The 12,402-nt window shown below is 49.1% G+C and overlaps 1 protein-coding gene across 1 annotated transcript in view; it reads left to right on the top strand.

Annotated features, from left to right (window-relative positions):
• Positions 1-12,402, top strand: part of CEP70 (centrosomal protein 70) — a 541,458-nt gene that overhangs the window by 286,493 nt on the left and 242,563 nt on the right. The window lies entirely within an intron of this gene.

Below are 12,402 nucleotides of genomic sequence, written 5' to 3'. Positions count from 1 at the left end.
GTTGTAAGACAAGGACTTCCTTTTAGTGAAAGCCTGTCAGCAGCATCTCGGCCATGTGCCTCTTCCCCAGTCCAAGAGGACAAAACCTGTCCCACAACATCAACTAACAGTAAAACAAAAATAATAATAATAATTTTCCTGTAGTTCTGCCACCTCCTCCGCTCCATATCTTGTGCTCACATCTTTGTAGTGAAGGAATTATTTCTCTCTAAAATCTTCATTGGACATGTATCAATAATGACATATTAGTGCTCAGTGGTGCACAACAGCTTTGATGTGGAGCGCCTTCAATGGGCTACATACAGGCCAACTATCTCAGTCATAGTTTAAGCAACTTCTTCTGGAGATTAAGAGGGTCCTCATTTTACGTCCTATCAATACAGTTGTTCTCTTGGAAAATAGGCTGGGATATTACGCTCAATATTGCCTTATGTTAAAAAAAATATTGCGGTATCGTCCTTTCCTGGTATCCAATTAGTTTCTCTCCCAACAGATGCTAAACATACTGACTTTGACCCATTTTCTTGCCCATGACCAGAATAACTATACAAGTTTAGTGGACCTACGTAAAAAAAAATATTTGCCCATCCCACAGGAACACAAGACCACAGACTTGGCTAAGCTCCACCTTAACCTCTCTATAGCTCAATCTGGTAAACCATTTGGATCAGTTACTAGACATAAACATTCAGTCCAAGCCTGACGCGGTCCATCCTCTCTTATAACTCTGAGACAGTGGACCAGTGCTTCGAATCTGTAGACCATCCCCTTCTGCCTAGCTTGGCCTTACATTACACTATTTGGAGGAATCTCTCTAAAAGTGCCTCAGAGGGACAGTTTTGTCCTTTCACATAATATATATGAAAGCATAAACTGGTAGCACTGGAGCACACAGCATCACAGCCTTCTTCTACACAATGAGGCACTTACTCCCCTCAAATACGCTGTATGGAAGAAGAATTGTGGAGGTGAGCAACTCCCTAAGCATATATTTGCTGGCTGCCTGACACATAACTTTACTCTCTCAGTAAGTGGGATCTTCATTAAGAAATCCTCACTTCAATCTTGGAAGCTAAAGTTAGCTATCTTTGCCTTTGTAGCCCACTAGACCGGCAGGTGCCAATGGCGTGATTCTTGGAGGGACTGGGTAGATCCCCGGGTGATGTCCTGATTTTTCACTGAACAGGGTGTTTATGTATGGTTTTCCTCCAAGTGATGTGGTTTACAGTCCTTCAGAAAATCAAGGTCTGTCACAGATCCCAGGCTAATAAGGAGGTTCATCAGTGATCATTTAGGAAAATTCTATAATCAACCACTTCAGGACTGGGATCAGAAATAATTGTTCTTGGTAGGTCCTTTTAACTTGATTTTTTAAAAAATGTTTTTATTTTCCGCATCGGTTAACACAACATTACATCATTTGTTAACAGGATGGTTCAGCATACATTGTATGCTGTGCGCATATAACCTAATCATCTATGACACTGCATTTTTCTTTTCAAACAACTTATCTCCCATGATTCTTAATCCCCCCCCTCCCACAACTCCCCTCGCACTTTTTTTTTTCACAACAAGTTTATTGACAAAGATGAGCATATGTAATAAGACGGACCCCCACAATCGGGAAGGCACCATCAGACATTCCGATACAATCGAGAAAATAGAATTGAGTATTCAGTCAAGAATCATTGCAATACCAGGATATAAGAAACGATCATCTCCGTCTTTATCATCAAATTACCCACATATCCCCAACTCCCAGAGCCCTCCCCTGAATCCCACCCTAACCCTATGCATGTGTGTATGGACGGTGTCAATGAAAATTCTTAAAGTGGCAAGTGCATGTGTGGGGGGAACGGGGCCGTCCGGCCACAGGGAGTTAAAGATCTTCCTCTGGTTCCACCGGGGGGTCCAGCGACAGGCCCCTGTAGTCCGCCCATCTCTTCCATATCTTAAAGTGCTTACGGGGGCACCCTCGGGCTTCAAAGATCGGTCGTTCCAGACCCATGCAGAAGTCTATGCCAGCCTTCCACGCACTCAGGGGGGGGGGTCTCACATCCTTCCATACTCGGGCTAGGTCTCTCTTGGCCACCACCAGCCCCAGGAGGAGCAGGTGTCTCTTGTACATATTGCCACCAACCCCCTCTAGAATATGCAGCAGACCCAGACGGTGGGTACGAGGGAGGGTCCAGCCCAACACCTCCGACAAGCAGTCCCACACACCTCTCCAGAAGCCAACCAATCTAGGACACGACCACATCGTGTGGAGCAACGTACCCCTCTCCAGCCCACATCTCAGACAGTCCGGGGACACTATCAGTCCCGCCTTCCACAAACGCTCGCGAGTATAGTAGGCTCTGTGCAGGATTTTAAATTGGATCAGTCGGAATCGGACGGCAATGGCCGCACCCCTCGGGGATTCCAAGGCCTCCCGCCAATCATCTTCCTCCAGCTGACCAACGTCCATCTCCCAGGCCGCCTTCAGCGGAAGGAGGGTGGAGGAGCAATGGATGACCATTGTCTGGTAAATGCGTGAAACTTTTTTATCTCCAAGATCGCCCATGAATACCTTAGCTTCAATCGGGCTGAAGTCAGGAAGGGAGTCAACATCGGCGAGGCTGGGCAGCAGCGCATGCCGGAATTGCAAATATCGAAAAAATTGAGATTGGGGCATATCAAACTCGGTGCGAAGGGCCTGAAAGGATTTGAGGGTTGTGCCAGACAGTACATGGCCTAATTGCGAGATACCAATCGCGTCTCAGCCATCAAAACCGGATAGCTTAGACAGTTCCGGTAGCAAGCCGTTACGCCACAAGGGCGTCTCCGCGGTCAGTCTGCCCCACCAGCCCATGCGTCGCAGGGCCTGCCGCCACACCGCAAAGACGAGTTGTGTAACCCTCGGCAATGATCGACGCAACCGGGGTGAGTAGAGGATGGTGTGGAGCGAGTTGTCGCCCATCAAGGCACGTTCCAGGGCGTAGGCTGGGTCGTCACCATTGCCATACCACCAGTCGTTCAGAATGAGGAGGTGCGCGGCTTGATAGTAGGACTGCAGATCCGACGTGGCCAAGCCCCCACAGTAAGTGGACAAAAAGCACATACGTAGCGCAACCCTGGCGGCACCTCCGGCCCACAGGAAGCGGCCCAGCAGAGAGTTGACCTGTCGAAACCACTGAGGTGGGACAGGATATGGGTGGTTCTGTAACTGGTACAATAGGCGTGGTAGCGCCACCATCTTAAAAATAGCAGAGCGGCCAAAGATGGATAGGGGCATCCGAGACCAAGTCTTAACGTCCGACTGTACCCTCTCCCAGACTGGTATGAGATTGTGGTCCCAAGCAGTGTCCGCCGAGGCCGAGAGAAAGACGCCGAGATATTTCAGCCCGGTCGTAGCCACCTGCAGCCCTGAGGCCCAGGGGTCCGCCAAGGCGCCCCCTCCTAGCACCCACAATGTGGATTTATGAAGGTTCAGATACAGGCCCGAGGCCTCCCCAAAGTGTTGCATCACCTCCAGGACACGTGGGCCCGAGCGCTGCAAGTCGGTAAGGAAAAAGAGGACATCATCCGCATATAGGGCTATTTTGTCTGACAGGGTGGCAGTCCATTGAAAGCCCCGTATCAGCGCATCCTGGCGCACTCTGGCAGCTAGGGGCTCCATGCTCCCCTCGCACTTTTAATCAGATCATCCGCTTATTACTCATTGTACTGGGTCAATTCTATACATTACAGTGATATCTCTTGTTCCTCCTACTTTCAACACCTCGTTCGCCAGTGTTAATAACTTCCGTAGTTAACAACTACTGCACCCTACAGTGTGCAACCACTTCAATCAGAAGGGGGGGGCGGGGGTTGGAGGAGAGGGGGGAGAGAGAGGGGAGGGGAAGGGGAGTAAGTGGGGGAGGGGGGAGGAAAGGAGAGGGGTGAGGGGGGCCGTGGGCCCAAGATTCGCATTTGTTATTCGTTATTCGCCATAGCCAACATACTAACCACCATTGCCTATTCCGCTGCAGCAATGTCATATGTTTCAAATTCTATGAGTATAGCCTGCCATTCCATTGAGATGTGCGTTTAACAGAGACCTCTACGCTCCTCCCTTTGCAGTTCGGCTCCTTCTGCTTTCCCCCATTGTATCACCTCCCCATGCAAGTCACCGGGGTTAGGGGGTCTAGCGGATTTCCATCTCATCGTTATCGTTATTTTAGCCAAAAGTAGGGCCAGATCTTTAAAACGTGTGGTGGTGCTTTTCTTCCTTTCAGTGGGGCCCAGTCCTAGGATACAGTAAACCAGAAAGGAGTAAGGTCTTGCGGGAGCTATCGCTGTTAGCGCCTCATGAATTGTTCACCAGTAAAGACCTAACCGAGGGCAGTCCCACAGCATGTGCATAAGGCCAGCGTCCTCATCCATACAGCGGGGGCATGTGTCCGCTATACTAGGGAACATAATGTGCAGTCGGTGGGGGGTAAGGTAAGCTCTGTGCAGAATCATTAATTGGATAAATTTAAATTTAGGGTTGCGCAACACCTTTTTAGGGAATTTCAGTATCTTTTCCCATTCCTTATCCCTGAGCGCCCGCCCTATATCTTGTTCCCAACGCTCCCGTGCGGATTATAGGGAGGTCGCCCTGCTAGTTTGTATGCCATACGTTAACCATTTTGTTAAGTGGCTGCCGGTTCCCATTAAATATTGCATGGTGAGTAGTGGGTTCGTAGGTGGTTCTGTTCCGTCCCCCGACCAAGTCATTGTAATGTAATGTGTCACTCGCTCAAGTATTAAAAACAAGGCTCTAGGGGTCTGGTGCGTTTGTGCGAAGTCCTCGTGTGTCATAATGTTGCCGTCCGCAAAGAAGTCGCCTATTTGCGTAACGCCAGAATCATGCCACAGTTGGAGTGCATGCTCTGTCAGTGCACCTGTCCCCAGGGGAAGTCCTAGTAAGGGTATTGTGGGCGCATGAGGGGTCGTCACCCCTGTGTATTTAATAGCTCTCTTCCAGCATCTTATAGCGAGTTGTAGGAGGTGTGGCGTCGATCTGGGTACTGTGGTGTTTGGTGGTGTATGCTGCCGCGATCCCTATCTGTCATGGTCATGTCTATCTCATGGAGATTGCGGCCAGCCAGCCAGTAGGCCAGCCATTGGAGTTGGCAGGCGTAGCTATATGCAGCCATGGCGTCTTCTACCCAGCCCCCATATTAGTTCCGTCAGCAGTGTGTTTAGCAATTTAAAGGTGCTCATCGGGATGAGGAGTGGGAGGTTTGTAAAGAAATATATCAGGCGGGGTAGGACCACCATCTTGGAGATTGCCACCCTTCCCCGTATTGACAATGGCAGAGTAGTCCAAAATGTTATTTGCGATTTAAGGGCTGTAAGCGCTTTTCCTAGTTTACCGTCTAGTAGGTCTTGTGTGTCACAGTAAATTTGGATCCCCAAATATTTAAATGTTGATGGCGCCATCTGGAACCTATGTGGGGGAAATTGTAATTGGGTAGCACGTGCAGCGTCTCCAAAGCAGTAGCCATATGATTTAGATTCATTTTTGACGAGTCCCGATATTGTCCGGAAAGTTTCAAATATTTCAGGGATAGGAGTCTGACATGTCCCTAATATATAATATTATATCATCGGCGTAGGCCGAGACTATTTGTGGCACGAGGTTGCGCAATACTCCCTGTGGCGTGGCTAGGACTCTGAGTTTGTGTAGTATAGGCTCCATGACCATTATAAAGATCAGGGGCGACAATGGGCAGCCTGCCGCGTGCCTCTAGCTATCATGAACTGTCCCGATATGCATTTGTTGGTGCGAACACGCGCCGTCGGATGCAGAAATAATAGATTCACCCATGCCAGATATTCAGGCGGTATGCCGAACTGCGCCAGAGCCTCAAACATATATGCCCAGATGTAGGTAAAATAGATTTACCGATTTTTAATTACCGAATTCTACCGATTCGGTAATTAAAAATCGGTAAATCTAAGGGGTGGATATGTAGGAACATCCAGATGTTCCTTTTACCGAATCGGTAAATATCTGTATTTACCGATTCGGTAAATACCGACCGGTAATGCCCCATTCATTCCTATGGGCTTTGAAGCCCATAGGAATGAATGGGGCATTACCGGTCGGTATTTACCGAATCGGTAAATACCGATTTTGGCAAGGGTGCAGGGGGTGTCACTTTGACACCCTCTAGCACCCCCAAAAAAGATTCGGGGGCCATGTGGCAGGCATACCTGCCCTAAGGGCAGGTCTGCCTGTCATATGGCACAGGTGTGCATGCACACATGTGCATGCACACCGGAATCGGTATTTTACCATGAAGTTGGATTTCATGGTAAAATACCGATTCTGTAAGGCTTGTGGGACTCAGAAGAGTCCCACCTACATCTCATTGTTACCGAATCGGTAAAAATACCGATTCGGTATTTTACAGATTCGGTTCATTTACCGATCGGTAAATTTACCGAATCTGTAAAATATGTGGCCCTACATACCATTTTGTGAATCTCGGTCGGTAACAGCCGAAAATACCGATTTTCGGCCGTTACCGACCGACCTACATCCGGCCCCTAGTCCCATCTTAAGGAGTCAAATGCCTGCTTTAAGTCCAGGGAGATGCAGCCCTCCGTCCCACCCCTGGCATCTTCGTGCAGCATTATCTGGCTCAGCCTCCGGAGGTTGAGCGCTGTGCTTCGTCCGGGCACGAAGCCACATTGGTCTGCATGTATGAGCGCTGGGATATATTGATTCAGTCTTGTCGCTAAGATCTTGCTAAGTATTTTGTAGGCCGTATTTAAAAGTGACAGCGGGCTGTAATTCGCCATCTGCAGTCCGTCTCCACCAGGTTTTAGAAGGGAGACTATCAGTGCCTGCAGGGTCGTGGGCGGTAGGGCACCAGACTCCATTGACTCCCGGTATAGGAGATGCAGCTGCGGAGCTAGTAAATCAATATACACCACATAGAATTCGGCTGGCAGGCCGTCAGTGCCAGGGGTTTTATTCCTTGGCAAAGCTTTAATTGCCTGTCTGATTTCCACAGTCGTGATAGGGCGCGCTAGATCGTCCCGTTGCTCAGGTTTGAGCTGTGGGATGGGCAGGTCTTCCATAAAGGACTCAAAGGTCATGTCTGTCATCGGCGGGTGCGGTTCATAGAGGTGCGTGTAGTAGTCCTTAAAGCTGGTATTGATGCCTATTTGTGTCCCTACCGTTTCTCCATGTTGATCCCGAAATTCTATTATAGGGGTGCCTATAGGTGTATTACTCACCATTCGCGCTAGTAATGGCCCCGATCTGTCAGCCTGAGTGTGTTGTCTAGCCGTGTATTCCCTGTAGTCAATGACCCGTAGCTCCTCAAGTAGCTCAGCGTGCTGTATATGTGCTTCCTGGAGTTGTGTAAGTTGGTCGTTTGTGTCCTCGGCCTCACTTTCTAGTATCGCCAGACTACCCTCCACGTCCGTACGCTTCTTCACCACAGTCTGTTTGATGCCTACTTTTGTGCCCATTGCCGCCCCCGTATGGTCGTCTTGAAGGCGTCCCATTCTATTTGTCTGGAACTAGCTGTACCTGCGTTCTCGCGAAAGAACCCAACTATGGCTTCCGATATTGTTAACCTGAAGAGCGGGTCCTCAAGTACTCCCGGCTGCAACCGCCAAGTTGGAATCGGGGTTGGGACCCTCCCCCATTGCATTGTTAGTTCCACTGGGTTATGGTCAGATAGTGTCTTTCCCATATGGAGAGCAGAGGTAATAGACACTAGTAATGTGTTAGAGCAAAAAAAACGATCTATTCTGGTATGCAAATTGTGCGGTGGAGAATAAAAGGTGTGCTCCCTATGTTCTGTGTGTTTGATTCTCCACACGTCTGACATGTCCCAGCACTCTGCCCAGTGTACTAGCGCCTCTGCTTGTTTTCTGCTATCGGCTGAGTGTAGTGGGGGATGGGACCTATCCAGGGAGATATCCAAGACCGCATTGTAGTCCCCTCCTATGATCCAACCGCACTCAGACCAGTCTGACAGTACTCCACTAAGGGTGTTGAGGAACTTCGATTGGTCCGTATTGGGGGCGTAGATGCATCCCAGTACTACCGGGGAACCATCTAATATCCCACGGACAAATACATATCTTCCCTCTTTGTCCACCTGCTGTTCTGTTGATTTAAAAGGGACGGAATTTCTTATCCATATAGCCGCGCCCGGAAACCATTTGTTGGGTAGCTGTGCGCATTACAAATGTAAACAAATAAAAATAAATAAATAAAAATAAATAAATAGCCGCCCCCCTGGAGAAGGCTGAGTAGGCAGTGGCAAATAATTGACCCTTCCATTTTTTATGCAATTTGGAGCCTTCCGTCCCGCTTAGATGGGTTTCCTGCAGATAGGCTATAGTGAACTTCCTTCTATTCAATTGTGCCAGGATTCTGTGCCTTTTGTGCATCGATCCCATCCCTCGCACATTCCAGGTGCAGAGTGTATACGTGTTAGGCGTTGTCATAGTGAGGAGGATATACAGCAAATGTTATACCCAGTGCAACTAGTGTGTGACTCATAATGAGTTTTGATCCGAGTGCTTTACCTCTTCTAAACTTCCCAACCTTAAGGTCCTCCCCCGGAACCAGCGGAGGACCAAACATCTGTTACCCAACGTGGGCAGAACAATTAAGCGCAACTGTGCCTTCGCCTAGCGGGGGGTGGGTCCGGTTGCGCTCACCCGAGAAATGTTCACTTAGAGTTCCTGGGGCTCACCCTGTTATAACAAGGAACCCCCATCCACTTGTACCCACCTCTTCTTAATCAAAATATACATTTACATACGTTACCAATTAGTATCTTCAACACTGGCATTCAAAATTCTTTCGCCATTCGCGCAGTGATGCGCGGAAACAGTTGCAAGCTAGTGTCTGAGTCCGAAACTTCCGTGTGTGTGCCAGACTGATGATCCGTGCCTGGTTATTCCTGGGCATTGTGGGCTGCCAAGGCCGTTGTTGTAAGAGGCGCGGGTCCCACGCCTGTCTCTGCCGCAGTCGGCATCCGAGTCGGGTCCGTGATAGTTGTGTCATGAGCGTGTCCCGCCTGGTTTGTGTGCAGTTCCATCCGGTCAGAGGGGTGATCTCCTTGTGACTCCGCCAGGGGATCCTGGGAGGCATTCGGCGTGAGTGTTATCTCCATCCATTCTGACGCTTCCTCCGGGGTGTCGAAGAAATACGTTTTTTGTCCATGCATAATTTTTAGGCGCGCCGGGAAGAGAGAGCATACTTTAGGTTGCGATCTTGTAGTGCTTGTTTCACTCTCATGAAGGTCGATCTGGTTTTCTGGACCGCTGGGGTGAAATCCGGGTATAGTGATACTGTCCTATTTTCATATTTCGCCGGGGCATTTTCTCTAGCAGCCTTGAGGATCGTATCCCTATCCTTGTAATGGAGTAGGCGTGCAATCCAGGGACGTGGGAGCGCCCCCGGTCTGGGCGGGCGCGGAGGCACTCTGTGCGCTCGTTTCACACTGTAGAGTGGGGTAAGGCCTGTTGGTGCCACCACGTTTTTGAGCCAGTCTTCCATAAACTTGGTGGGGTTGGTCCCCTCGCTGCGTTCCGGAATGCCCAGGATGCGGACATTATTGCGGCATGGGCGCCCTTCCGCATCGTCCACTCTGTCCCTTAATCCCTTAAGTTGGCGCTCCAGATTCTCCAGCCGTGTGGAATGTTCTGTCTGCTGTGGTATCAAACCATCAAGCGCCAATTTGTGCTCGGTTACTTTCTCTGCCAGTTTGTTATGGTCCGCCTGCACTAGGGACAGTTCTGTGGACATTGTGTCCATGCGTGCTTCTAGCGCCTCTCTTGAGGCTCTGATTTCGAAAAGTATTAAGTCCAGTTTGGCCTCTTGGGAGCCCACCCCTGTTGGTGGTATGACGTCATTATTAGATGAGGCTATGGGATCCTCCGATCCGGAATACTGCATTGTAGTGCCCACCACGGGGTCCGGCTGCCTGGTTCTGTTGCGTCCCATGGTAATTCTTCGCGACTGTTTTCGGGCTGCGCCCGTGTCTAATGAGCTGCTCCCCTCAATAGCTGATGGCGTTCCTCTCTCCTACTTCTCCAGGGCTTTAGGGGGTGTTCGCTACAGGCCCAAGGGAGTGTTCGCGACGTGCGACATCCACCTCCCAGGCCGCAGGCGCCAGTACGCACCCCTCGTCGTTTCCGACGCCTCTCGATTGATGCCCAGGTGCGGTCCGCCGCAGTCGCTCTATCTGCGCATTCCACTCCACAGGGTAAGGGGCTGGCGTGCTTTTCCTGCGCGCTGCCAAGATCACTCTGACCCCCTTGTACGTTGTACCCCACTGCACATTTATGGTGCTGGTAGGTTGCACTCTTGTGCTGTGTTTGTGCTCCCTCTGTAGTCGCACTCAGTGGGGTGGCTCGCCAGTCCACCTGGGATGGTGTCTCCTGCCCCCCAGACCCGGCCTCCTTCTTCTGCTAGCACGCCGCCATTTTGTGCCCCGCAGTGCTGGCGTCTATTGCAATGGTGGTCCCGCTTGTCATGTCTCGCCTAGGGGGGAGGAAGGGCTCCTTCTCTGTGCGTGTTAGGTAATCTACTGGGCTAGTGCTGGCCCGCACTTCACCGCCTGTATTTAGCGCTCCAGGCAGGTCTCCATGGCAATACTAGCTCCACCGCTATTTAGTGCGTTGCAGGCTCGCCTCCCGGGGGTATTATGAGGCGCCAGACCCTCCAGTAGGAGCGTTTGCTCTTCTCGTGTCCCTGCTGTTGTGTGGTACGCCTGTAGAGAAGGTGGGGGGGTGTCACTTACTCCGCAGTTGTGGGCGTCGTGGGCCTCAGGTCGTGGACACCGGGAATCAGTTCTCGCGGCCTCCCCTCGCGCTAGCAGATTACTCGGACCCCACCTTCACTGTGGGCCGTGGTTTCTTTCCGGCTGCAGGCCTCGCCAAGATCCATCCGCGACAGCTCCGATCAGGACCCCCGCCAGGCCGTATTTTCAGCTACACACCGTCTGTATGCTGACATGAATTCCCGGTTTGGAGGTGGGGACTCCGTGGACCCGGGGATTGCAGGATTGAGTAATAATCCTGATATCATACCACCACTTCTTGAGCACATCAATGTCCCAGGGGGTCACTCCAATGGCATTCACCTGAGACCGGATTCCTATCCAGATTTTTCTTTTTTCAGACTCTGCAACTTGCAGGGACTGCTTTCCAAACAGCTTTGTGTGCTGCTTCACTACTTCCTCCACAAGGACCTGCAGTTCCTTCTGACTGAATTTCAGTTTCCTCTTCCTTTCCCCTCCTTCTGTTCCCTGGCGGGCCATTGTGCAAGATTTGCCGAAAGATTTCAGGCAGTGGCTCTGTTGCTCTGCTCTGTGCTTATTATCAGGGTGGTGGACGGAGCAATCTAAGCTCACATCCGCCATGTTCGGCCGGTACCACGCCCCCCCCCTTTTAACTTGATTAAATGCTGATTCTTCCGCAAAGTGTGTTTATTTTAACATTAAAAACTGTTCTCTGCCTATTAACAAAAAAAGTGATTTGTTACAGAAAATCTTTAGTATTCTATTTATTTATTTAAAATGTTTTAGCCCTCAGCTTGAGGAAAGCTTTACATCATCAATTAAAAGCAATCAGAAAAAATGCAGGGATTAAATTGCATATCTTATCATGAATAATATAATGTAAAACAATAGAGAAGCAGTAAAAAACATTAAAAAAAAAGACCATAGTAGAAGGAGGGGTCAGATTGAAACATAATTGGAGGGAGAAATTCTTGATAAGTTTTGACTTTGTATTTAGGAAATAGTTGCCCTAAAAATGTTACTGAAGGGTCAGACAGTTCCAAACATACAAATGAAACATTGTTAATCTCATGGGCAGTCAAGTGACATAAACTACAAAGACATTCTTTAGAGGGCAAACGTTCTCAACGTCCAAGAATTAATTTAACCGCTAAACCTTCCTTTCTTGGAGAAAAAAAAACCTCCAATCTTCTATGCCGATAAAAATGTTAAAAATAGCAGGGGTGTACTCAATATGCAGAATGAATAAAACATTCATAAGATATTAAATTAGTTTAGTGCTTAATGCCCAGAATATAGCTAACATTTAAAATGTAATCATCTAAAATGTTCATTTAGTTAACCAAATTCCAATCTTCTATTTCTTTTAGGAGGATGGATAAGATTTTGTGTGCCAATTGAATTAAAAAAAAAAAACCTTTGGGTTCTGCAAGTATACTCTATTTAAGTGTTACTGATTCTCTTAAGGTGCCTGATCTAGCAAGTAAAATCCGGCTTTCCCATCTTATGATGGCAATAAGCCCTCTCACATGAGCACTAATTAGTCCAAATTCAAGTGTCACTGCTTGGTCTGGGGTCAACTGTTTTGAAGAACCAAATAAATGGAATATTC

The sequence above is a fragment of the Lissotriton vulgaris genome, chromosome 2_1 (assembly GCF_964263255.1).
Source record: "Lissotriton vulgaris chromosome 2_1, aLisVul1.2, whole genome shotgun sequence".
NCBI classification, from domain to species: domain Eukaryota; kingdom Metazoa; phylum Chordata; class Amphibia; order Caudata; family Salamandridae; genus Lissotriton; species Lissotriton vulgaris.
Note: the sequence above shows the minus strand (reverse complement) of the source record. Positions and strands in the feature narration are given on the sequence as shown.